Here is a 26,455-nt window from a genome sequence, read left to right on the forward strand (position 1 = left end):
AGAAGCCTTCACCCTTTTGTGCTGTATTTATGAAGTGGCTGTGGTCCTTCACCAAACAGCAAGAAGCTCTCTGAGCTCTCTGCACACTGGAACCACAACGCATCTTGCTTAGCACATATGTAGTTTGTTAATGGAGTAATGTAAGCATGATTGGCTGCAGATGTGGCAGCAGGCTCAAGCACTGGGTCTGCATCAGAATTCCTTTAAGGTTGCTAATATAGCAAACTGATTAATTAGCCTGCAAAGCATCTGACTTCCAGCTTTTGTGGCAGTATCTGGTGGAATATGCAGTCACTTGACAGTGAGGAGGGGAAGCAGCATGTGAGATGCCATGCATACCGCAGTGAGCAGATTGGGTTCTTTGACCAGCAAAATAAACATCTCAGGTCTGATCGGAAAACATCTTGTTTGGAGATCACTGCAGGGTAATTCCATGCAGGAAAAGCAGAAAACACAGCTGCCACCTCCTCGCTCCACTGCTCACAACAACAGTTTAGGGATTGGAAGGGGCAAAATGGGCAGGTTTGGGAGTAATTTGGCAAGTCTGAGGTGGGGTGTGCAGCACCAGGAACTGGAGCCAGGTTCTCAGTCATGCTCAGCCTCCTGCTCTTCCTCACTTGTGGAAAAAGAGATCAACCCTCCAAATCCTTGTGTTTGCACCAGTGCAGTGGGAGAGCATCCTGGCCTTCAGCAGTGCTGCCGGGAAGGGGCTTGGCCTGCAGCCTGCCTCCTGCAAAATGGCATTATCGGAGGGTTTCTGCCTGCAGGGCAAGGCAGCAGCTTGTTTCAATAAAGCTATTTGCTCAGAGGAAGCTTATTAATCCTCACTGAGTGCTGGAGCAGTGCAGACATGGAATGACGAAGGAGTTTAAACGCTGGGGAAACGCAGTCAACCTGTAAACAGGAAGTGAAAAGAAAGAATTCCTAAATCCCAAGGCATGTCCTGCCCTTAATCACCCACCACAGCCTCAGCTGCCATCACTCTGCTGCACTTTCCTCACCGGAGCCAACCAAGGCTTTCCTGGCTTGTCCTTAGTACAGCCCCTGGTAGCAGGTAAACTCTGGTAGCTCCATCAGCATCAGCATCACCGCTGGCACAACATCTTTAATCCCCACCCCAGTGCCATATTACACTTGCTTTTGTGCTATCACTCTGTAGTTGTTCAGCTTGTGGTGGTTTCCTACCAGGCTGTGCAAATGCCTGGAGGAAATCACGGCACTTAACACTTGAATAAGCCACTGCTTCCTGCCAGTGCCACCATGGTGGGGATGGATCCCATCCTGCACATAGGGGGTTTTGCTCCCAGAAAGCTTTTTTCTAGCCTTGGGTATTGTGGGGCATGGCAGTGACTGCTCATGCCCTCTGCTGGTTGGATTCCTGGGATTTTGAGGGGTTTTGTGCAATGATCTGTTTTAGGAATACAGGCATTTAATTCGGCCCTGCAAAGGGCTGGGGCTGTGGAAGAGCTGGGTGCCCTCCTGAAGGAAAGGTGCAAGACAGGCTTATAACATTTATAGCAGGTTTGGACATACAGCATTCCATCTCTCCAGGGAGAGTGGGAGAGGGCAGGGAAGGAATCCAGCTAGGCACAGCCATAGACCAGCACAGCAGGACAGCATGTAGGATGTGATGGTGATCATATGTTAGCAATGCCCAAGTGCCAAACTCAGAGCAGGAGCGTGGGATTGAATTAAAAGGGTTTGTGCTGCATTTATCTGAACCTATCGTGCAAAACATGGGAGCTTGATCCCATGGGATGCTGCAGTTCCAAGACCTTGAGGGTGGAAAGCTGTGCTAGCTCTGTGTATTGTGGTGAGCAAGAGGAAAAGCCTGGACATGGAGCGGGGAAAGAAACCTCTGTGCAGACATCTTGTTGCAGCAAATCCCCAAACTGCTTGGGCATCTCCCACCAACCCTATCAGGAAGGACAGCCAGTGTTAGCTCCTTGGGCAAGCTCAAACCTCTGTGTTTGCACTCATATAACCCCCTCCATGGAAATCATGACCTGAAATGAGCAGGCATTTGTGTAGCTATTGAAACAGAGTGGAGAACAGTGATTTCTCCAAGGTCTTCAGAGGTGGTTGCCAAACCATGACTTGATCTCACAGCCCCCACATGGGACCTTCCACTGGATCGGGCACCGTGTCTCTTGTGAGCACTTTGCTTTGACTAAACCCAAGCGGGTGTTGCTGGAACAAGCCCCAGGGACACGTTTTTGGGCAGGCTTAGGGTGGCAGTAGCAGGGACGGAGCCAAGGGGCTGACTCATGGTGCTGAGCCCCTGCCAGCACCGCCGGCTCCCGCTGGCTGCAGCGCTGAGAGAGTTCTCGGTGTTTCTCCCTCTTCCCTTTCGGCACAGGAATCGTTACTCATTCCGCACACAATGCCAGGTACGTTTTATTGTGGAACGGGCAATGACACGGAGCGGCTGGGCATGGGAAGGCAACCGCTTGAAACGGTGCATTTCCTACATGACTTCAAATTGTAACAATCCCAGATATTAAGATTTTGGCACCGGGAACAGTTCGGGGGATAATTATGTGCTATGATCTAATTTTTGGGATCTGCGCTTATTGCCAAATCTCTACGGCTTTCCTGTCTCCCTCGAGAGCAGTCCAAGCTGCAGGTTCCTTTTAACTCTCACATCCCCAAGCCTGTCCTGACTTTTTTCCTCTTTCTTTTCCCATCTTTCTCTCGAGACTTTTGGGAAAGCCTCTATCCAAACCTGGAAGAAATCAGGCTCTTCTTCTAATGTCCTTATCACTGTAGTTCATGGGAAAGGAAAGTAAATTAGGATAAAGTTGGCATCTTTTGGATTTTGGGCACCGTTTGATTCCAAAAGCTGATGCTCCTGCAGATGTAATAACTGATGCCAGTGTCAGGGTCTTATGGATGTACACACAGAAAAGCCCAGCTAAAACTTTATCACTAATGACTGAAGAGCCGTTTTCCTATGCCTTTGTCAGAAAAGAACAAACATGCAAGTCAGGAGAATTGCAGCATCCCAGAAGCAATGTCCCCTGTGAATGAAGCCCTTGTAAAGGGTCTCTATTACATGTGGAGAAGTGGGGTCTTCAGAGGGACAACGAAGCTTCACTGTTGTATGTGCTGCTTTGGACTCCTGATGCCACCACACTTCCTTTTAGTCCCAGATCCCCCAAGCTGAGGCATTTTCAGCTTCGCTCCGATCCCTAACAGCGGCTGCTGCCTTCACACTCATTTTGCTCTGTGTAAGCAACCCAGCAAACACAAAGCACAAGGGAAATACCTCTTTGTATCCCTGCAACGTGCAGCAACGTCCCTTTCAGGCTGTGCTCACGTTCGTGCTTTTGCAGCTGAAATTGCCCTGGATATTCTCTGTGCTGTGATTCACTCCTTCGCACCAAACTGAACGCGCCTGAAAGGCTGTTTCACTTTCTATGCCCAATGTGAGGCTTTGTGTATACCCGCAGCAGTGAACCCCAGCAGCCAAGTGGCAAGCAGTGGAAGACACAGTTTTAAGCTGTGTGTGATGTCTTTAGGAGCAGTCAGTGACAATGGGGCAGCACTACACAGAGACCCTGAGAAGGTGCACACCTGAGTCCCCAGGACATCAAAGTGGATACAGCTTGTGTTTGTGGGTTTCCTCCTGGTATTCAGTAAGGGCACTGCTGTAATATCCTCCTGTTTCAGTTTTCAGTTTATAATCTATAATGTGACCACGTTTTGGGCATCATTGAAGCTCATTATGTTGGTTGTTACAAAGCTGATTGTTGTGTCTACAGGAATCAGAAGTGATTTGTAAACCATCCATAAGCAAACAAGAGCCTTAAAGGCATGGATGTCTCTAGGTACTCTGTGGGCCATTCACTAGAAGATTCAAACATACAGAGCTGGCAGGTCTGCCTTATTTCATGGAATCATTGAATCATGGAACGGTTTGGGTTGGAAAGGACCTTAAAGCTCACCCAGTTGCAACCCTTTGCCAGGGGCAGGGGCAACTTCTACTCGATCAGACAAAAAGGCAGGGTAAAGACCACAATTCTAATGTGGAGTTTGACTTGGGACATTTCAATGTGGGGAGGCTTTGCTTCATTCTATCTAAAAAGTGCTCCGTTTCTAGCAGCAACAGCCCCTTTACAGGTCCCCCCATCCCTGCATGGTTGAGCAGAACATTTCCCAGCTCCATCAGCAGCCTCAGACCTTGCTCTGGGGCACTGGGGGACGCACAGGCAAAGTACAACAGCCCTGAGAGCGCGCCTGCCTGCACTGCCCAAGCTTGCTTCAGTAAATTCATCCTCATTTCCTGATAGAACAAACCACCCCCCTCAGGCTGCTTCTAGAGAAGAAAAAAAGAAATCAATCAAATACTAAACCCATGTTAAAATAAACAACACGCAGCGAAAAGCTGTTTTCCCTTGTTTTCCTTAGTAGGAAGTCAGCAGCCTCGACGGGGCTTTGATGTGGGGATACACAGTTGATGTCAGCAGTGCTGACAGACAGGCCTCAAAAGGCTCCGGAGGAGGGTTTGAGTTCACACAAACACTCCCACGTTCATGTATGTCTGTGCAAGGGCATCCCAATTGCCTGAGCCTGCAAAACCCAGACCCTGCACTTCATGGGGATGGGGTCCCGCAGGCTTCTGCATGAGATCCCAACACAAAACCTGATGTGCATGGGTTATTCCATTTCCCTTTGGTTCCTGTTCTGGCTAAAGATTAAAACACAAAGTGCTGACAACAGAAGAGAAGCCCCCCTTCCCCTCCAAGGCATGGGAGATGCTCTGATTTTGCAGAGGTTTGATCTGCACCTCTGTGAAGACTCAGGTGAATGTAAAAGCCCAGGAGCCTACATGAGCTTTTTAAAACATGAGATCTCCTGAGCAAAGAGCCAAGAAACATCCCACAGTCATCTACAGAGATGTTCAAAGCAGGAGAAAAAAGCTCTGGCTTTCTTCTTTACTGAATGCTTGAGGCTGCACAGACCCTGGGGTTTGCTTATCATGATGCCACCGTAATAAGCATAATATTATGCTCAATAGTATATAATAATTACTATATTACTGCATAATAAGGTGCTACCCTCTCCTCAGCTCTGCTGAAAAGCCTTTTCCAAGTATCTTCCATCTAAAGCTATTCAGATCAGAAGGAATTCTCCTGGAGCTTCAGGAGTCCTTCTGCAGACAGAGCACAGTGACTGCCTCAGTCACCTCCACCACACTGACTGCAAATGGCCAGCTCTCAAAAACGCTATGAAAACACATAAAAAGGGTAAATAGATCTTGACATCAGCCCAGCAGGAGCCTTCACATTCGGGTGATACCACCCTTATTGAAAGCAAAGCTTTTGTGCCTGGGCTGGAACCAAGCAACCTTTCATTCCCGGGACTTTTCAAACAAGAGCCACTTGTACCAAGCTGTTGCTTGACCATAGGGATGGTTTCTGTTGACACCAGATGGTTTTCATAGAGCTCAATATTTTTGTCCTAAAATAATAACACTGCTGACTGTGAATGAATTAAATTGTCTCAACCCTCACTTTCCCACCGATTATAGTGAATTATGAATGACTCTTGACTAAGAGAATCTCCCTTCTTGGGGAGAAGATATATTTGCCTTGTGGCCAGCTCTATAGTATTTGACTGATTCATAGATCCATAACTTATGGAATTAGAGGGGATTTTTTTTTCAGAGCTTTAACTCAAAGTGGTTTCTTTTTTCTTTGAAATCATGTGGAAAGTGCAGATGATGAATTTTCCCTCCATATATTTTCAGCCCTCTAATAATGAGTCTCACTTGCAGCTTTCTAACTTGCACCCTCACCCTACATTAACTCAGGAACTGTCTTCATTCAAAACACACTCCATCTGAGCTGAAATAGGCTTTAGGTCTTCTAAGATACTGATCAGCCTTCATCCCTGCAGAGACTGTGTGAGGCTCAGAAACCTCTTAACAAATTTAGGCATACCGTGATTTTTCCTCATTGAAATCCAAACCCACAGAAGCAGATTTTATATGAACAGACCATCAGAGTGTTATCAGCAGAAACCATCGTGCAATGAAGATGTTGCCAAAACATAGGTTTTGGTTAAACTTCTTCGTAACACATTAAAGACCTGCAATATTTACTCCTATTTAAATAGGGCTGACACAGTTCTTAAAGGATGGAAAAGTTCAAGACCCATTTTTGTGTTACGACATTGCTATGTCTGCCCTGAAGTGGAAATGTTGGAGTCAGAATGGAGCAGTAGGTTTCTCAACAGTCCTATTGAAATTTATGGGGTTGAGTTGTGTTTGGAGGATGAATTTAGCAGCGCAAAGATGCCAACGCTCCTACACTTATCTGAACCTAAGGCAGATTCCGGTTTCTCCGGAACAAATCTGTGCTTGGAATTGTTGACCAGATGAAAAGAGAAAAGCATCCCTGTACTTCAGAAGTTATTCTGGGACTGAAAACATCCAAAAGATTTAGAGATGTTAATAAAGTTTGCTAAAGAAAACAGGTCCTTTGGCTTCCTCTGAAGGCCGTTAATCTGCTGCAGGAGGTGGCTGTGTGAAAGTTTGCTGCTGTTGGGCTGCAGTTCAGTCAGATTACATGGGTTTAAGGCTGTTTTTTCTTGTAATTTCTAATAAAAAGAAAATCTGACAGTAAAGATACCTCTGCCTGTCCCACCTGCAAAAGATGGCATGGAATTTCTCCATTCCCTACGTGCTTCCCAGCCAAATATCCCATTAGAAAAGGAGAGAGGGAAGTATTTTTTGTGAAATAATAAAAATAAAGAGGACTCTTTAATAGGCCAAGCTTGCAGAAATGCCTCCAGACCGGCTGGGCCAGCTGGGGTCAGCTCAGTGATCCAGGGCACGAGGCTTTAGGATTATTTTCCATGGGCTCAGTACAAGAGAAAATTGGCTCCGGGTGTCCCTCCAGTACCTGTGCTGTCTGCAGTGAGTTTTTGAGATCCTGGTGTGAAACAGTATTTGATGCTGGAGCCTTCAGTTGGGTTATGAAAAGTCAGTGGCACTTTGCCTCTGTTCTATTTATTACATTCCCTGGATCACATTTTCCTCACAGTTGGAAGGCCAGGTTGGATGGGGCTTGGAGCAACCTGGCCTAGTGGAAGGTGTCCCTGCCATGGCAGGGGGTTGGGATTGGATGAGCTTTAAGGTCCCTTCCAACTCAAACCAACCTCAAACAGCTACACCAGGATGGGTGGCAATAGGCTCTGGAGGTGCCCACATGGACCACAGAGCGGTGGCAGGGGAATGAGACCCATCACACTGCCTAATGCAGACACTGAGCACTGGTATTTGCCCTTGCTGAATCCCCCCCACCCATGTCTCACCAACGGCTGGTTATGGCAGCACTGACACCCTGCACCATCACTGCTTACATGCAGAGATGGGAAAGGGGGAAAGAGACATCAATGGCAGTCATCTCTAATGCTACACACTACTAACAGGGTCCTGCAGCCCGTGATGACTTCTGGACAGATCCCACCAAGCCACTTTACCTTCTCAGCTCGCATTCTCCTGCCATCTGCAGACAATTACTACAAAGCTCAAAGTCCACTGGCTCCTGAACAACACTGTCCGGTTGTCCCAGCAGGCTAATTCGAGGCGGTGTGTGCTGAGGATGGGGGGAGCACTGTTATTATTCATCTCATGAACCAAAGGTGCTCGACTCTGGTTTGTTTTAATGGCACAGTAACCACAGACTAATATTATTAACTGGTCCTCAGCAGCATGCCAAAAATCCAGTCCTGTTGTGAAAGGAAAAAAGGAATAAAGCACTTGAGAATCCAATATCTTTGGTGCTAATTTTAGGCATGTATGCTGGCACGGGGAGCTTGTTTCATCCATTCAGCTCTGGTGCCGTGCCACAGACTCAGATTTACAGACTATTAGTGTCTCAAATAGCACTTCATGTGCAAGAAGCAAGGGGAAAAACACTGGGTCCCTCAACTTGGTGGGGTTTGAGCTGAGTTATGCAAACAAAGTTACTTTAGCTGTGGAGTTATTTACAGGTTGGCTCGTAGGAGTCTTAGTGACAGATTTAAATGAATTAATTTCTCTGACTCTCATTCGCTCTCTTCCCCCTCCAGCTATTACATGTAATTACAGGAAATCTTGGTCTATCACATCTTCAAAAAGACACAATGAAAAGCAATAGCAGAGAGATTCATTTCTTCCTTCTTTCATGTTTTTCTTGGGTGGGATGAAAGGGTGTGGTGGAGCTTTTCCTCGCAGCACCTCGCTGCTCTGCTCGGATCACCCAGCACAGACGCCCCAAGAGCTCCCCTCCCTCGCTGCAGACAAGACCTGGCAACCCTGCAACCTTTACTTACTGCTTTCTTGGCCTTTGAAACAGCCTTTAATGATTTTGTGAGGCATCCACAGGGAGCAGCCCCTTTATTTTTAAGCATTAAAGAAGGAGCGTAAGTGGATGTCTCAAACCTGTGCGCTTGCTTGGACCTCATGACAGTTGTGCTCACATCTAAGTGGTAAAGCTCAAAAGCGTAAGCTTCATTCTGAACCCATCATTAATTCAAGAGAAGGAGAGATACAGCCATACCTGCAAACAAGTCCTCAAACAACGTGCTTGGGCCAAGAGTTCTGGTGCACAAAGAAAGGCGAAAACAGCTGGAATTTGCCATGATTAATTTAGATTATGACCAGGCACATCTTCATCCTAACCAGAGCTTCCTCTCTGAAGCCACCCATCAGCATCGCTTCCAGTGGATCTCCCCCGTTGTGCTACACATTTTTCAGCTACTGTGGCTTTAACAGCACTTCCAGCATGTCAGAGAATAGCTAAACACCACTTAAGACAAGAGAATACTCTTTCAAAAGTACAGCTGATATAGAGCTACTGTTTTGTCCCCAAAAGCATATATGTTAAGTGATTATTAGGAAAGAAAGGGAATTAAGTAACAAAGGTGGTGGGCATAAAAAAAAGGGAGACAGGAAGAAAACCACTCCTGGTTTGGTGGCCTTCAAAGAAAGAAATGTGCTTTTGAAATGGAAAAGAAGTTTCCACTGGAACCTGGGCAGAAAGTCAGAATCAAATAGATAGAATTGGAGGCACGGTCCCAAACCGGGGCTTACGTTACTGATCCTTCTTTTAATTCTATGTACTGTTAGGAAAACCTCTTAAATACATAAACAGTGTTGGGAGTTAAATGGGTATGAAAAATGTTTCGGTTTTTCCCTTTTTAACAGAGGCAAGTCAAATGAGAATAGCTTGATCTTTGACAGAAACACAATCAAGTTTACCTGCAAAGGACGTATTACCTCTTGCATTAAGTGTGAACGACTTTCAAAGTACATTGCATTTCAAGGCACTGGAGTGGATATGCATAAAGGGAACTGGATTTAAACCAAAACTGGGTCCCATTCCTCATCCCTGTTAGTGACATGGGGGTGTGTGCATAGGGATCATGTCTAGACGTGATTCAGGTGGAACCCACTCCTCCACCCATCACCACTACCGCACTGACATCTTCCTTGCAGCTTCGTGTGTTTTTACCACCATAACAATTGCATTGAAGCCCAGTGATATCACTGTTCCAAAATCCCCTTAATCCTCAAAGCAGATACAACCACGGGGTTTTAAACACCTCTGTTAATCCCTTATCGAGAACAATAAATCGTTCGATGGATGAAACCTTATCTTTCAGACACGGACACAGGCATGTCTGTGACATGAAACGCCAGCAGTGATCTGAGGGTTAAACACAGGAAGTCAGACTGAAAATCACAGATTTAAACATCTTTCTGATGTGGAGATGAAGGCTGAGGTACTGGCAAGTGATCTAAGTTGCATGTCGCTCATCGACACGGCTGCAGATGACACATTGCAGGTATCCCAGAACACGTCTTTGAGCCCAGCTGAGCCATTTGGCTAATACCCAGCAGAGGCTGTTTTTCAAGACTCTGCTTTCCCAAGTGGGTGCCTCATCATGAACCTCAGCAGCCCTAACATGAGCCCTGGATGAGCTTTAAGGTCCCTTCCAACCCAAACCAGTCTGGGATTCTATGATTTAAAAATCCCACCCATCCACACCCACATGGATAACTGACACTTATCATTGGCAATGCCCCTCCTTGCCTGCTTGAGGGACATTACCTTGTATTGTGCCTCTTCCCAGTACTGCTGGTTGCAAAATATAAACAGTTTTCCCTTAATTGGGCTGTTATGGTAATAATCCTAAATTTATTTAGTCTCCTATTATGTGAATTTACAAACTGTAACAGCAACACAAACAGGGACGTTAACAACAACTTAACCCATCCCGGTGTGGGAGTGAGCTGGGGCAGCACTTCGGAGCAGGACATTTGGCTTTTTCCATGGGAAACTGCTGGGGGAATTTAGGGAGATGAACTGCAATCACACACGCAGGACTCTGCTCAGCTGATAGGGATGTAGAAGTCCTTTCCATCCCTTGAGTTTGATTTTCAGGCTGAAGAGGCCATGGATAAACATATTGTGTCTGTACTTGTCTTGCACTTTTTAGGTATCCAAGCTTCCCAGGATGCAGCGTTGTGATGCTGAAGCTGGAGTTTTATTGTCTTTAATAAGATCATTGGAAATGTATAAATGCTGGTCCAAATCCAAATGGAAATCTTAAATTAGGCAGAGAATATAGCAGTGGTTTAGGTGTTTCGGAAGCGTGGACATGGGGCAGTGAAACGCTATCCCTCTGCGGATGCTAACCTTGCTGGGGCTCGTTTGCTCTGCAACACCTTCTTAGCCCTGTATGGTTACAGTATCTCCTTCATTTTCTTAACCTAAAAAAAAAGAGTAAAGTGAGAAAACAGAAGGAAAACAAAGAGAAAGCAGTGATTTTTAAATCAACTGTCATTTCTGGCAAGGCCGAGCATCGCAGCAAGGTATTTGTTTATTATCAGGTATTTCCTCAGGATCAAATCCAGAGGAGAGAGGTCTGGTACTGGTTAAAGTCTGCTTAAGATCCTTCTTGAAAAGAGATTTATGCAAGGAAATTACCTAAGCTGGGGACAGAGGCTTACTCAGCGGCAGCGCAGCTCAGTGCGCGCGCATTGTCGGTCACTGCGTGGGGCTTTTTTTAGCCCCACCGAGGGTGCACAGTGAGAACAGAGGCAGGTTCTCGCTCACATAACGGGATCAAAGCTCCCAATTGTTTCGAAGGAAATGACCCAGCAGGAGGAGCGTGTCGGACTCCAGCTTTTGCTCCCAGGCCTCTACAAGCACCAAGTAGCTGCTCCCTTTGAGCACGGGGCCAGGCAGCACAGGGATACCTGGATTGGGGTGAGGGTCTATGGACATCCCCACCCCTTAAATCCCACCTCTTCCCAGCCCACCTGATTGTGAGCTGGCAAAGGTTCCCACCTCAATGGGAACGGTTTCCCAATGATGTTCCCACCTGGGGTGGTCACTTTTCCAAGTGGGAGAAGGGAACACGCAACTTTCTTAGCTCATGCTGATGATACAGGGTACCGTGGTGGCACATGGAACAGTAGGAGAGCATCCCCGGCTGCAATCACGTCCCAGCAGGTCATGACTGATGTGCTGGTGGATGCCCCAAGGAAGCAGCAAACAGCAGCAGCGGGTACGTGCACTGACCCATCCAGGCAGTAGATTTAAAGCACAAAGGATGGAAAAGACCTATGAGTTCATCCCTGCCACTTCCCTGCCAACAGTCAGTCGGATGCGTTTAATTGTCTCATGATGGGACTTCCACTGTTTCTCTGGGAAAACACAATTCCCATATATAGCTCACCTCAGGGACACTTCAACCTACAGTCAGGGCAAGCAGCTACAAAAGCACATGACCAGGGTTGAAATGAGGTTTTAGAGGCAAAACAGTGACTGAGCAGGTTGTCGTGTTATTTTTCCAAGGTCACCACTGGAATATCTGGCAGGGTTATCTTACGGCTGGGAAATTTTACTGTACTTGCAGAAAACAACCAATATTTTTCATTCCTGTGCCCGGCTCTTTGCTGTTTGTGTTGGTTTAACTTCACTGACCCTAAAACGCTTAAACTAGAGTAACGCGGCATTGAACTGGGTCCCGATATGGATACGAATTATGTGTGTAATACAGTAAAGTATTGTGAAACAAACATTCAGCAAAGCATCCTGTATGGAAACTCTTTCTTCTTTCATCTCCATTGATCATTGACGTCTCTGCTGACAGAACGTGGTTACGCCGGCAGCCTCTGATCACTCCGAAATGTCTCAGAACTATGTCTCCATGCAGTTAAGGTTTTCCGCTGCTATGAAATATCTTAATGCTAAAGGTTTGTTTACAAGGGGTGGCTGTTTCCACTTGCTGGAGCATTTAAAAAGTTGTTTTTTCCAACCACTAAGTAGATCTAAACATTAAGTGTTTCTTAAGTTGGGTTTCCAGCTCCTAGACTGCTATTAACATTAACTTTCATTGGTTTAAAACAAAATAAAACACAAAAATTGCTGCTTTCACTTGGCTTCTCATCACGTCGAGAAAAAGAAAATGAGTATTTTTAAGATGCTTTATTTTTAAAAGCCTCATTGTGCAATCCCTACACCAGCTCCTTAGCTGAGAGCAGGGCCATGGGGACAAAGTGCTTCCCGGTTTACAGGGGGAAGGTTTGGGGTGCTGTCCCTGTGTCCCCCCCACCGGCCACACTGATGCTCCCTTGGCAAAAGGCACCCAATAAATGCTGGCTCTTCTGCCACTGATTTCAGCCAACGGAAGTGTGGTTCTGGTGCCTTCCCCAGAGGGGAATTGCCTCTGGGGTAGCTGGTGTGGGATGCATTTGGGTCTGTAAAGCTGTGAAGCTTGAGCTCTGCTTTGGAGGGACTCAGCCCTTCACTTGCAGTCGTCCCCACTGTTTGTAGCAATGGTCCTTGTAATAATAAACCCTTTCCCAAGCCAAGCATCACGGTCATATGGGGGCTAAAGCCAAGGAGTGGTTGGTGGCCACTTCCTGCCACATCCAGAGCATCTCAGTGTCTCAGCATCACCCACAGCAGACTGGATTCAAGAAGCCCTACGATGGTGATTACTGCGGTCACTTCATTTCCATGGGTGGGCAATCAGGCCCCTGGAAATGGTCAGCTTCTCTGCAGGCTTTTACAATTGCCAACTGAAACCAGACAACTGAAATCAGGGATTTCTGGCTGAAAATAAAGGCCTCGTTATACATCTCCAATTAGATCCCTGGGAATGAATGATCAATAGTAAAATAATTGCTGCTTTGGAATGGAAAACGTTGTCTGGGAAACACTACTGTAATGGAAAAGCATAGCTTCAATCAGCTGTAAGTAATGGCACCAACTGCTCCAGCAGCTGATCACACCCACCCCACTACAAAAAGGGCTCTTATTCATAGACAGGCTCTATTTACTACAATATTATCCCAATCTTCCCAAATTAAGGAAGTTCTGGTGTTGGTGGGAATTAATGACTTTAGTGCCCTGAACCTCTGATGAACTCTGCCTAGGCTGGAACTCATTGTGGCTTCAGTATCGGAATGGTTAAATCCGAGCTGGGCCAGACTGGCTGCTGAGTGTTGGGAGATGCCTTTCCTCAGCCAGGAAGGGGAGACACTTTGGGATGGCCTCACCTGGGGCTCAGGTTACAGTAAATCCGCTGTGAGCTCAGACTTAACACAGCTCTCATCTGTTCTGCTGGGTGGTCCAGTGATGCTCGGATGCCACGTTAGCAATTCCTGAATCAAACTGTTAAAAAATAGAGTTTTTGCCTGTCTGGTGTATCCTCACTTCCCGTATGGGAAAGTTCAGGAGCTGGAAGCTCTCAATGGGTTGATGTGAAGTTATAAAACTCTTTTAAACAAGACTGAGGTAGCGTACACAGTCAAATTCAAATGCCACTTCAATATATTTTGCTTTAAACCTGTTATTGTTATTAAGAATGGCACATCTCAGAGCATTCCACTCAGAAATGGAATGTCATTGCTGCTTCAAGCTGAGGAAGGAGCGATGGTCAAGAGCTGCCGAGCCTGTAGGCTGGTTGAAATGTCAAAATGAAGTGATTCTTAACAGAGATTCCAAAAGTAAAAACATATTTTGCTTCTCAGTTATTGTTATTTTATAAGCTTCTTCTAATCAAAAAAGAGCGTGGACCTTTTCCTGATGAAGAGGAAAGCTACTTGTACCTCCAAAACATCTCAAGTGGAAACTACAGATACACCCTCACATCAGCCAAAAACGTAACAGCACTTCACTACGATTAAACAGTAAGTATCTGTCATTCTTCTCCACAGTCACTTCTCTGTTTCCCTTATTATCCTGCTCATATAAATGTGACCACAACATCCAAGTTTCCTATCATCAGAGCTTATTCTGGTCCTTCTCATTTCCCTCCCTCACCATCTAGTGCTCTCCATTCACTCTGTAACTCTTCGGCCACTCAGGACCGGTATGGAAGCATCACGCATCAGAGCATCCTTGTGGGGAAGGGACAGTGAGAATTCAACAGCATTAAAAGCCTCTTCCTTTAATACCAATCCTGGTATAAATCAGGCCAAAAGAAAGAGCACAATGCTGCAGGCTTGCTTCCCTATCCGAACAAGACAAGGACACCAGCGTGGTCTCTCCAGCTTGTTTGAGAACAGGACAATGCTCGGAAGCGAGCGAAAGTTTATCACCAGCCCCCGAAACAGGGATGGTTGCAAGGAGACAACGCGTGTTCCTGCACCGAGCAGAATACATAGAGCCTTATGAATGGCACATGTTAGAAATGGGAACAGGATATGTTTTTCCCATGGTTTGGGAACAACGTGAATACTTTCTCACACACTGTTGGTGAAGTATTTTGGCGCACCTGTGCGTTTGGAGAGCTCTATTATACTCCAAGGTCTCCTAGTCAGCTGTTAAGGGCTCTTTTCCTCTCTAAGAACATGGATTGATTATGTGGAAATATGATTTGGTTTTGTATTTGTGCTGGATCACGGATCAGAAGGAAGTTATGGGACATACTGGCTCCTGAGCAGAGCTTTCTGCTCCATGGCTCGGGAGTGAAAGACAAGCAAGAGCAACCTGGAGATGTTTACACAGCTCCCTGTTTTATTTTGGACCATACTGAATAGGGAAAAACTGTTTACATGCTACAGAGGATGTTTTACCATGGTTACTTCCTACTGAAACATCCTCAGGCTTCAAGTGTTGGCAGAGATAAACTGCTCCTTCTATCTTGGATTGGTGTCTCCCAGAAGAGAGGACAGATATTGCTCCTCTGTGGGGCCATCAATCCTGTAATCAGCTCCTCCAGGTCTAAACAAATCACTTGTTGCTTCAGGGCATCTGCATTTTATTACTCCGGATGATGCACAGCTGGATCATTGTGCAGTAACAGCAGCTCTCAGACCCAAGGCGAGGGGTTAGGGAACAAGTGCTGCCTCCCCAGCACCTCTGTCCTACACCTATCCTGGCTATGGGCTCCCAGTGGGAATCATGCAATCCTTTTTGAATATGAATCCCACTGTATTCAGAGCCAAACCCTTTATTTGGTTAAGGCGACTTTGCAGGACCGGTTTGGTCAGGGGACGGGGGCAGCGCAGAGAAGTGCTGCTGCTCCGAGCAGTGGTGCCTGCGTCACCTCCTGTTTTGAAGTTAGCACAGAGGATTCAGCTGTTTTTTCCTTGTGTCCAGATGATTCCTCAGCTGTCTCAGTCCCAGACAGTGCCTCATTCAGCTTGGGTTTACAGGGGCATGGGGGGGGCTGGTTTTAAACTGAAAGAGGGTAAATTGAGATATTAGGAGAAAATCCTTCCCTGTGAGGGTGCTGAGGCGCTGGCACAGGGTGCCCAGGGAAGCTGTGGCTGCCCCATCCCTGGCAGTGTTCAAGCCCAGGTTGGACACAGGGGCTTGGAGCAAGCTGCTCTAGTGGAAGGTGTCCCTGCCCATGGAACTGGATGAGCTTTAATGTCCCTTCCAACCCAAACCACTCTATGATACAAACATCAGAGTCCATCACATTTAAGCATCACTACTTGCACCAAATGTTCAGATGTGCTGAGCTCCCTCAGCTCCGGCTGCATTGGTGCAGTTGTGTCACGTAGGTATGACAGCGGAGCCATGGAAAAGGTGTTTTTCTGAGCTGTAAACCAGGATGGCTGCAGTAAATTGAAAGTTTACCAGTTTCCATCCCCAGGAAAAGTTAAACAGGGCACAAAAAGCCAGAGAATTGCAACATTTTCCCCATAAATGTTCTTTAAAAATGTTTTCAGTGATCATTTGGCACAGGATTAGAATTTCCATCAAAACCTGTTGAGGGACAGGAACGGTTTCCCTCCTTTCCCTCCACAACCGGGAAGAAGAATTTGTCCCTGCAAAAACTATAAGGAATTTTCCAGATTAGAGACCAAGCTAAAAGCAATACCTGGACACAGATGTGCCGGCGCAGTCCCTGCCCTGCTCCGGCCTTGAAAGGGAATGGCGAGGAGTAAAATGAACAAAACACATGAGGCAGCATCACGCACAGCCGCCGGAGCTACCTGTATTTTATAACATCCACTCTGTTTCCAATTTCATCAGCTTGGCAAACGCTCTCCTGGTGGAAATAATTGAGGCCTGAAAGTCAAAAGCAATGGAGGAAATATCTCAGCTATGAAATGTCAAGTTGCTTTCCAAAAGGGTTCCAATCTCCAACCACATCAAGAAGGGTGTCTGAAAAGACAATCAGGACTTTAGTCAATTAAAGGTCTTTTTTACTTCTTCTTTTCCTTGGGAATGCAGCTCCGGAGCAGTGCCCGGCATGGCGGGGTGGTTATCCTCACAACCCCCCAGACCTTGTTTGGCAGCTGCAGGTTCAGTGCTTTTTCCCCTGCTGAAGTATTTGTAATGGATATAAAGCTCCATTCAGGTTATTCAAAGTGAGCAACTGAGAATCTTGTTGTTTTCACTTTATTTTTGCTTTGGGAAGGGGAAACCTTCAACACTTACAAACCGAAGCCAAGGAAGCAAAACCTGAGCTGAAAGTAAATACTCATTCTCCAATTAACTCCTACTAAAACCACATTTTGACCTGAGTGTGTAGAGCCTCCTGCACAGGGGGATTAGTTTCATATAAATATCAGTCACATCTACTGCCCAGCAAAGCTTTAAACACTGGTTAAGAGTCAAAAAGTCATTCCTGAACATCAACCATGAGGCACCATAGGAAGACGTCTTACGTCTGGCTACCAAAGGTCCCTGCCACTCACTCTTCAATGTGATGACTGTTTCTCATCCCTGAAGAGGCAGGAATTCAGCCTGCCAGTCTTTCTGCGTGCTTTGAAGCCTTTTAAACTTCATAGAAGGGGGGAAAGAAGGGTGAATGTATTCTTAAATGTACCAAAATAAAGGAGCCAGCTTTGTTTTCCCAGGGGGATTTAACTATATTAGTTAACATCCTGTGGTATGAATAAATAAACAATCCCTAACCAACTTCAGACTTGCTGCTGTTTTGGCTGGCAGAACCTTTGCTTAGAAAGGCTCGACTAACACCATGCCACCGAGCTCCCATTTTCTCCTTCTATTCACTTCCGTGCCTCTGGGCTTCCCCTTTCCCCTCTCCCTCCTTGCTGATCCCTTTCCTTGCGTGTTTCCCAGTTTCCTCTCTTGTAGGAGACAAGGTCCTTTCCACATCCATCTTTTTCTTCCCCCTCTCTTATCCTTCTCAATTACCAACCTGTCTGCCAAGGAGGTGGTCTCCAGAAAATTCATATTTACGGAGTAGGGATACATAACACATAAGCCCACTGAGTACTGCAGGATGGCTTGGGGTTCAAGTCCTTGCAATCTCTGCTGTCACTGAATCTTGGTGACTTCTTCCCTGTTCCTCTTGTCTCCATCACTCTGCAGTCACTGGTAATGCCCTTTGCTGTGGCCACAGTTCAGACCTCTCATCCACAAATAAGATGCTTCATGTGGAAGAGGGACTGAGCTGCTCTCACCATGGGTGGCAAAAGGCTCCTCTGCACCAGGTTCCTGCAGTGCTTTAAGTTTCTACAGCTCCAAAAAGCCAGCAGAGAAGGAAAAACTAAAATAACAGACTCCAGGTGATGAAAAGCTTTTGCATATTTAAGGAACTTTGAATAGCAGAAGGTGTGCCTTCTGATTTAAAAGTGGCATACTTTCATGCTGAAATCAAACAGGCCCTGGGCATGACGGCACATCTGCCAAAGGAGATTGATCATATGGCAACAGCTGGAATTTATATAGCATTATTTTACAGAGCATTAGATTTGCCAATCTGCCACCTCCTTCCTCCAGCAATACAGAGGTATTAAAGGGAGGGTGTCCAGGAGCCCTGGGCATGGTGAAGAAGAGATTTAACACCTCAGGGTATCCTTTGCAGAAAACACCCCGTCCAAACAGCGCAGCTGATTTGGGGACACTCACAGGGAGAAAGAAGTGCTAATCATGTCTGATTAGGAATGACAAGACTGGTCATTTTACTTCCTGAGGAAGCACTGTTGCAATGGGGAAAAGTGAAGGCAACAGCAGAGCGGTGCTTTGTCAGGGTGAGGTGTCCTAAGGCATTTCCATTACGCCTGCACATGCTGGGCTTTTAATTCAGGTGCTTTAAGCTGCCCCTTCAGGCACCTACTTTGCAGACCTGTTTAGGAAACTTATAGAGTTGGATCATGCACATGTCCGTTTTCATTTCCATGTCTAGTTCAGAACACAAAGATAGCCTTGCTTCAGTGTGGTGCCTGCTTCTCCCAGTCCCTGTGATGCAGCATTGCTCAGTCCTCTGAGCATCACCATTTCCTTGGGACTGGGCTGTGCAGGGGTGGATTGCTCTGGACACCAGTAGGGAAGGAGCAGGATGGCTCCTCACCAGCCCTGGGCTCATTCCCACCACCAGCACAGCTCAGAGAGTGCCTTCAGCCATGGCTGTGGTGCAGAAGAGGATGCTGCACTTTAAATCATACAAGGTGCCTTGACTGTGGGCATTGGGGTGAAGATCACTGGGGAGCCTTTGGGAACATCGTCCTCCATGTCACTGGACTCCTAGATTTGCATACTTCTGTCTCTTTCCAGCCACCAGCCCAGGACAGCAGGATGCTTTGGGACACACAACACAAGTACCAAACGACATGCTGAACCCACACCCCAGCAGGTGCAGAGTGCATCCACACTTGATTTCTTAGCTGAAACACAGCTAGAAGGGAAGAAAGCCATCCCGGAGACCAAGCTCAGTTGGAAAATGCTGTTTATCCCCTTGAACTCCCTGAGAAGGACACAATAGAACAATAGGCTCGTGGGGATGGAGAGGCAAAGCCCTGAGGTCACCTTCTCCGCCTCCCAGCTGGTGCAGCATTGTTCCCTGATGGGAATTTCTGCGGCAGCTCCGCTCTGTGACCATGTGTTTCCTACCACTGTTACCCAGCTTCTCCCTCCCCCAGTGCTTCCGTCTCTTTGTTACTCCCACAGAGACTGTGGATTAGTAATTAAACCTACACACAAGCTTCTGATGTAGATAGGTATTGAGAACCTTTATCTTATAGATAGGGAAGCTGATGCAAGAAGAATGAGAACGACCTTGTGAAAGCCACAATAAAGCCAAGATCAGTGCCAGCCCTTGAGTGCAGGATTGCCTATGGGCCTCTGTGCTTAGCTGAGAGCGGGGCAGAGACCCGAGAGCAAGACTGACAAGAGCAGCTTTGGTAGTGGTACATTTATCATCACCCTGGTATATCTGAGCTAATGAGATATGCTAAAAGGTAGTTTTGTCCCTCTGGGATGTGAGTTAGGATGTCCACAAAGCTGAATGCACAGCTCATAGAATCATGGACTAGTTTGTGTTGGAAAGGGCCTTAAAGCTCATCCTGTTCCAACCCCCTGCCATGGCAGGGACCTTTCCACTAGAGCAGGATGCTCCAAGCCCCTGTGTCCAACCTGGGCTTGAACACTGCCAGGGATGGGGCAGCCACAGCTTCCCTGGGCACCCTGTGCCAGCGCCTCAGCACCCTCACAGGGAAGAACTTCTGCCTAATAGACAAACTTAATCAGTGCTTGCTGGGCACCACTGCATTGTGCTCCAGCTGAGGATGTAAGACAGATGCCCTCAGGAGATGCACAGCTTGTTGTGATACATGATGCAAGCTGCTCTGCTCAAAGCGTCTCAGCATCTCCTGTTGATTTTGCACAATACCTTTTGTTCAGGGGACTAAATCCTCTGTCTTTTAAATCTAAAAGAAAACTTCTGCTTTTCCAAATTTCCAGCAAGAACCATCCACAGAAAAAAACAAAAACAAAAAACCAAACCCACAGAGCAAAAGAGTACATGAAATAATCTCCAGAATGTATTACAGACACTTAAGGGACCCTATCCCCTCCATTAGCACTTGCAGGCACAGCTGCATGTTCTTCCTATTCCACTCAGGACTGTGCCTGTACCTTTATCAACATGATTTATTTCAGCAACAAAACCTATCCCTTCTGGTAAGTGTCTAATGGGAGGGAAGTGGCAGCAGGACTGTAGTTGGGAGGCACGTGTGTCCATAAAATGAGGGACCTTCTGTTATATACCAGGGATTAGGTACAAGAGTGACACAAGGGGCTCAGGCAGGACTCCGTTATCATTAATTAAATACCTGACACCTCTCTCTGAAGATGTATATATATTCCTCCCCATATATAATACAATATAATGGCTTTTGCAGGATTCAGAAAGTGATGTTGTTCCAGTTGTCTGAGCTGGCGGCTTCCAGTTTGTGGCCATATGGTTGGCTGTGAACTTGACTAATAAAAGTGGAGTGAACTTTTTCCTTTTTCCTTTTTTTTTTCCTGTTCTTCCTGACCCTCGTCAGTGCCATAAATACCTGTACGTAGCGAAGGGTTTATAAATAGCACAGTAGCATCCACCGACAGCAGACTGGTGCTAAGTCTGACTGGCAGGCACTGGATTGCAGTAATGTGGAGCTGGAGCGGTCTGGGAGAGAAATATGTGGCCAATAAAGATTTGTGAAGCTAAAGTCATTCAGAAAGCTCAACACTAGGCAAAAACTGGGCAAAAAATAATACCAGTCTGCCATGGGACAAGGCTCTGAAATGGAAACACCTTAAACCAATATTGCCCCTCTGAGATAGCACTGAAATTCCATATAAATTTATGGCGTAGCTGACAGCAAGCTTGAGTAACTCGGTGTGTCTGGACGTCTGGCCCAGTCCAATAATAACACGAAAGGGAATTTTGTACATATCCTTTGCTGATCCTGAGACTTTGGACTGGGGTTTCTGGAACTCTTTTGTTCAAAGGTTGTCTACAAGTTGTCGGATTCTCAAATGAATTTGTTATTCACAAGTGCTCATGAGTTTCTCAGCGATAGCTCTTGGTATGCAAGACCTCTGCAATATAAGGGCCACTTAATAGCTATTCAGCTCATAGGGTAATATTCTGGTTCCTGGAAAGTCTCTGTTGCTGTCTGTCCGAAGCAGTCAGAAATCATGAATCAATGTGCAAAACACCAGGGATTGACTTAAAACCCCATTATTTATAGTAAACCATATCAAGATTGGTACTTTCTATTTGCTTTCTTACTTCTGAGTCTGTAGGTCTTATACATCCAGCCTGCGGAATAAAGCAAGCTGCTGTTCCCACATATATTTAACACTTTGAAAGTTAGGAATGAAAGTTTTTTCCTGAGAAGCCTGGTTTTCAATGGAGTTTTAGCCTACTGGATTCACTGATCCTAATACAAGTGTGAATGCCAGCTGATGCTTCCCCCACTGTTGGGAGTTAGTTTTCCAATGTGCCTCTTTGGTGCTTAGCCCCTTGGGTTTATGGATGAAGGAACTCACCCTGCAGAGCATCCTTCATCAGAGACAGTGACACCATCTGTCTCTACCCCTGGTTGCCAATCCCCACACAATACTCACAGAATGGCTTATTGGGAGCTTCTATGTGCAGTAGTCACAGTAACGGGAGCCACACAGAAACTGCACTGCTTTGCTTCAAAATAAACCATTTCCAGGAAAAGGCTTTTGAGTATTTTTAAGATGAGGGGAAAGATAAACTTCATCTCAGTTATGATTCAGAACAGCAGCATCAGCACAGAGCTGAACCCACACAAGCCACCCTCCTCTTGTACAGTCAGACCTCTCTTTTCACTTGAAGGAACTGAAAACCTGAAAGTCTGGAGGGGAAAATTAACATCTTCCTGTTGGCAAATGAATGGTTGGTACCAGAGCATCTTCCAAGGGATACTTAAGTCCAGAGGGGCAGCAAACACAGGGCTTCATGAGGAGTACATAGGATTTATGGTTACCCCATCTATACTCAGCACATCACCAGACAAGCCTGAAGGCATCTCATATGCCATAGGAGAAGGGTCACACACCACAAAGCACAGCAGTGGATGGAAGCTTGAGGGCTGATGTGCTCCAGCACCACGGATGCTGCTCCTTTCGCTTCAGTAGCTCTCAGGATGAGAATTAGTCTTTTCCCTTCCCTCATTTCTTTTAATCCATTGTGATCCCCTTTAACTGCAGCTTCCAGTCTCTGCCTCCCACTGCTGTGCTGCGATAAGAGCAAGTATTTTTAAGTACTGCTTCCTCTGCTTAGGTGAAGCATCACCTAGAGGCAGGTAGCAAAGCAATGGGAGAGGCAGACCCCTGCATTGTGTCCCGCTGTAACACAAGCTTTGATCTAGTTACAGAAAACCCTCCAACTCCTGAAGTTTTCCACTTCAAAACCACCTCCTCTGAACAGGACCCTTCCTTCCCCCCCAACTTTCTAATGGAAAATCTCGAGTACATTTTTCAGCTGAGATTTCCAAAATGTCTGTGTTTTGTTTTTGTTTCTCTGCTCTTCTCCTTTCCCTCTTTCCCCCAGTTTTCCAGTCCTTCTCCCTCTCTGTTTACTTTATTTTCCATTGACAGAGAAACAAGAGAGCTGAAACGATAACCACAATTTTCACATTCAATTCTCAAATCTCAGATCATTTTCTTTTTGTTTTGCTTTTCAGTGTCAAAGTTTTCTATCTTTTTGAGCCAGTTTCATCTCACAAAAGGAACTAGTGCTCAACTCACCTACAGGCATTCAAAGCCCTACCAGACCCAGCAGCATGTAGCAGAAGAACTGCCTTTTGGGGTCTCAAAGCAAATTCCACTTTCCTTCATGCATTAAAGCAGATGGGAAATCATTTGAGCCTTCTGTATATGTCGAGCCTCTCCAGTAAGGTAAATGTTTTTCCTACAAATAATGCCTTGCATGTTTGATCAACTTTGTAACCACAATATCTATAAGTGCCTCAAATGTTAAACAATGCATGAGCCAGATCTATTTACCAGCCAGGAGATTTAAAAGCCATTCCTGACGTCAAGCTGTGAAGATCAAATATTCTAACTTGATGGCTGCCAATACGGTTCCCAACCATTGTCTAGATCCAAAACCCATTGTACTTGTTTTTGTTTTTGTTTTGGCATCTGAAATAAGTCTTTTACTCAGAACACTTATGTTCTTAAATAAGTACGTTTCTAGGTCAGCTTGCTGATGGATGATAATATAGCTATAATTTAAATCCAACAGTGATATGAGGTTCTAATAATGTATAAATGAGAGTTGTACAGTACAGCATGAAGGCAGTGACTCTTCCATAAAGTATTTTCTATCCTTACTGCAATGATCCACATTCAGAGGTTCAGCTTTCTTGTCCTTCATGGCCTCTTTTTTCTTGGGTCTAACTATACTGCAACGTGTGCAGATACCTCAAGAGGAAGCATCAACTCACATAATAGTCGTAGAATCATTTCTCTTTCTTTCTCTATCTTTGATGAGAAGACAAAAGCTCCTCTCACCACATCAGCTCTGATGCCCACCCTGGGATCAATGAAGGACATTGAGCGCTGTGTTGCTTGGAGCTGCCACGGGAGCAAGAGGGATGGTGGCTCCAGGAGCACCCCAGGCTTCAATCACAGTAAAACTTAATTGCTCTGGTCACTGTGCAGACATGTAATGAATAACCTGGATTTCTGAGCAGCTGCTGAGTAGGGTTAGAGTTGTACTGAGGATGTTTTTGTGTAGGCTACAGAGTAGCTGCAAAAGTACAGGGGCAAATTCTGATACCATTACTCAAGTTTAATGATAATAGCATCAGCGAGTGACGGTGTTTGTGGAGTAAACGGCTATTAAAGCCGAATAAGTGCATTAGACTTGGCCTCTCCAGACACTACAGTCAGCAAGTACATAAAAACTGGGGACAAATATGCCAAGCTTTCCATACATTTATAAGCACTTAGGGCCTTCATGGAATTACAACTGGGAGTAACTGTTCATAACGCATGTGGCTTGCTGATTTGGACCTAGAGATAATCTGAAATGCCATTATGTTGTTAAAAAGGCAATAAACTTCATCTACATTTACTCATCTCTGAAGGAATTTATGGGTGAGAACATCCCTTGAGGATTTTCTGTTCCTTTCTTTCTCTTTAGCTTTGTTTTAGGAATAAACCTTTTCACATCCAGGTGCAGGAGAGATTGCATGTCCTAGGTGGGGAAAGCAGGGAGATGGGGTGGTGTTGCAGGTATTACAGATGCACTTGGCATCATGTTCAGTCACTGAAGGAGTTGATGGGATGCCCCAGGCCATGTCCCCTCCTGACCCCAGCATCCTGGACATCACACTACCATGCCCAGCAATGTACATCCCTGGTTAATAACCCCATGTGGAATCATTACAGCATGTTCTACTTTTATTTTCAAAACGCAGAACAGGGAGAAAGGATGAAAGAATAAAACCTGGCACCCACCATGCTGCTCAGGATGAACAGAGGAAAAAAGAACCTGGCTTAGTCATCCTCTGGATAACCCAGACACCACAGGGCTCTGCAGTGTCTGCCTTTCCCCAAATTTAGTTACTCAGCCTGATGCTGCTCAGCCTTTACACCCCAGTTCAAGTCTGAGCCGGATGCCCATGATTTAGTTCTTGCTGTTTGTCCAGGAACACAAAACATGTTGCAAGGTACAGAGGCACAGACTGCAGCGAGCATCCTCTCCTTGAGCCCCTGAAATACAAATTACCCAGTCTGGGGTTTGAAAGCCGTTCTTAGAGCAGCTTTTTATTCTGTACTTTTATTTTCCATGGTTGTTGCCAAGACAGAGTCCTCTCCAGGACCCCCTCCCATCCCATCCCTTCTCATCCAATCCCCTGCTTCTTCATCCTTGCTTTTCCCTCTTTATTTTCCAGATCAAGCCTTGGCTCCTTCTCCCCCTTCTCTTCTACATTGGCTTTTGTGGCCTGCTTACAAACTTGCTTGTGTATTTCCTGCACACCCATGGGATCTCAGTGCCTCACTGGCACTGCATCATCCTAGTGTCCTCAGTGCTCACAGGGTTGTGTTCCTTTAATATTGAGCTGTTCTGCTTTATTCCTTGGTATTGGACTGCAATGAAAAAGACTAAATTGACGAAGTATCTATTGACTTTAAATTATCCTAAACCCAAAAAAGTTCAAGTCCTACTAGTTCTGATTTGCTCCATTACCTGCCAGTACAGGCTTCTTCTTTATGTTTCCTAATTCTTTGCCCAATCTATTATTAAATGTCTGCAGGAATTGCCTTCCTCAGCTTTCATTGAGGAAATAATTCCAGCACCTAATAGCTCTCCCTGGCAGGAAAAGTCTTCTTAAAATCTTCTTTTTGCACCTCCTCCCTTCACCCGGACAGCACTAAATGATTCCTGTCTGTCCCTGAGGAATATATGTCTTCACATATTCATAGGCAATTATTATTTTTCCACTTTCACAAGCATTTGGCCACAAAGTGGTTACGCTTTAAAGATCCCTGTCTCAGATACTTCGGGAACGCTGCCTCATTATCTGCAGTTACCAGCAGAGGTAAGACATTCGGTTTCTCATCATAGCTCCAAAGGCTGGCGTCAAACCCAGCTAAGCAGCACTTTGGGCTCTATTCTTGACTTCAGGAGAAGTTTGAGACTTTGGGAAGAGCACCCGATGCTCTTCCCTCTTTACTGGGTAGGGACTTACTGCTTACACAGCCGCAGCCATAATCCAACCAGTCAGGACATATCCGCTTGGAAATAAAACATAATTAGCTGCATTTGCTGTTCTCTTCTGAAGGGGCTCACCATGACCTTGTGGTCAGTCCTTGGGGAGTGAGGCTGGATCACCAGGTTTTCCCTTGGTTTGCCTGGCCTGCCCCCCACCAGCAAAACATGCATCGCATAACATGTTTTACTGCTGAAAGCTGTTGTAGAAGTGCAATAACTGCCTCTATGGGCTGATGACACCTCAAGCATGATGGATGTGTCCAGTCAATTTTGTCAGAGAGACACGCATGGTAAAATGAAATAGAAATGTCAGATAGAGGCAAAACCTTAGGGATAGCAACAGAAAGTGCTGCTGCTTCACCAGGGGCCGGGGGAAATGGGAATCACTGGGTCAAGGAATTAAGTTCTTGTGCTGCAAACATATCTATTACAGTATTACAGTAACACAATACAGCAATTATTCCCAATGTATGCCCACACGCATCAAGGTTCTCCT

General features: G+C 45.9%; 1 protein-coding gene across 1 annotated transcript in view; it reads left to right on the forward strand.

Annotated features, from left to right (window-relative positions):
• The window catches only part of KCNJ16 (potassium inwardly rectifying channel subfamily J member 16), a 230,093-nt gene that overhangs the window by 137,842 nt on the left and 65,796 nt on the right, over positions 1 to 26,455 (forward strand). The gene's annotated exons all lie outside the window — the stretch shown is intronic.

This window comes from Pezoporus wallicus, unplaced genomic scaffold (assembly GCF_028554395.1).
Source record: "Pezoporus wallicus isolate ANWC-B61680 ecotype Strahan unplaced genomic scaffold, APGP_CSIRO_Pwel_v1 contig_3710, whole genome shotgun sequence".
NCBI classification, from domain to species: domain Eukaryota; kingdom Metazoa; phylum Chordata; class Aves; order Psittaciformes; family Psittacidae; genus Pezoporus; species Pezoporus wallicus.